This window comes from Trypanosoma equiperdum (genome assembly GCF_001457755.1).
Source record: "Trypanosoma equiperdum strain OVI genome assembly, contig: ctg_238, whole genome shotgun sequence".
Classification (NCBI taxonomy): Eukaryota; Euglenozoa; class Kinetoplastea; order Trypanosomatida; family Trypanosomatidae; genus Trypanosoma; species Trypanosoma equiperdum.
In genome coordinates, this window is record NW_027124130.1 from 2785 (window position 1) to 4471 (window position 1687).

Below are 1687 nucleotides of genomic sequence, written 5' to 3' on the forward strand. Positions count from 1 at the left end.
CACAATCGTCACCATTATCTCTACTGTAGAATTTATTCATTTCTGTGTGAACTTCAGCTTCTTTTTCAGTCCTACAGGAGATGCAAATCGTTTAATCCTAATTTTCTCTGCACTTCCTGCTCCTAGTGGTGTAGTAAAATAAAAGTTATACTCTGTGTGATTCATCCCGCGCTTTGCACCTGTCCATTCTGTCAATTTATAAGGATTTTTCTCTTCTTTACGCATAAATATTTCCTCCTTTACTACGTTGATTTCACCTGTTTCATTTTTTTGTACCATTTTTCCTGTGCTATAGTGGTACTTATTCCTTTTTTGGCGATAAAAAAGCTGTGTTAAGACGAGATGCTGATTAGAAACGCTGAGTCTTAACTGTTATCTGTATGTTAAGAAATGAAAAAGCATTAGTTGTTTGTTAATTCATTCATAACATAGCACTGCCGTCATTAAAACACACTGTTAACACGTTTAAATAACGTATTCAACAAAAAAGACAAAACTTTATTTTTATATAACAACTTTATCAACATAATTTTGTGTAAGAATAATTACAACTTGCCGTATATAGACCTTCTTTTAAAACAATAGTAGTTGTATTTATGTCATTTTTGGTTATTTAATGATTTTTTCGTATTTTGCTATTACTTCTAAATTTTTTGTTGTTTTTAACTTTATGCACGGTTTTCCACAATTATCAACTGCTTGTTTTGTTAGAACGTCCTTGTATTTGTTAATTCAGGTAAGAATAGAACCTTCAAACACGCTATAAAGCCATTACCAGTTTAAAAAATCGTTAATATATTGCTCTTTGTCCAAAATAAACATTTTAGTGGAAACTTAATGCTTCAAAATATTTATAAGAGCATATTGGCATGGTTGCTTTTAGTTTGTTTGCACAACCTGCGCATATTGTCGGTAACGCTGTTGAAATCATTTGTTTCTGTACATATAAATCTGTCTTTAGTTTTGTGTTCCCTCTATCATCTCCTTGTGTATGATAATGCTCCTCATCATGCTTGCGTTGTAAATTGCGCATATTCTATCTCCACTGTGTCTTTTCTTTCGTTTCTTTTTGAATAATATTTTTCTTTCTCTCTTACTTACTCTCGTAATCCCACTGCAATAGCGCTAGTATCTTCAGCACTTCTATTTTCGGTCGCCTATTTATTCTTCACAACTAATCTAATTATAATATTAGCATATACACACTCACAACACTCTTCTATCATTATTACTCTCATTATCATTATTATTGTCATTGCTGCTCTTATTATGATATATATACTAACGAGTCTTTTCTATTACTATTTTTATAACCTTAACTGATATCCATTTAATAAAAAAAGTAGGATAAGGTGGAGTATCACTGATTTTTCACACCCTATTAGCCTAATATACCAAAAAGATACTTTTATAGCAAAATTTTATATTTTACGTTTTTTTTTAAATTTGTAAAGTCTTTATTAAAAGAATGCAAATATATTAAATTTTAAAAATTTAACTAACTCTCGCAAAAAAGGCAAATTTTCATATATTTATAAAATTCTGCAAAAAGCTAATAAGTGATATGCTATAAAAGAAAATGCAGAGAAATGTGGCACCTTAATCACAACTGAAATAATGGATGCTCCCTCTTTGACTTTGCACTCGTTCCTTTTCTTATTCCAATCACACTTTTTCGTGTCACATT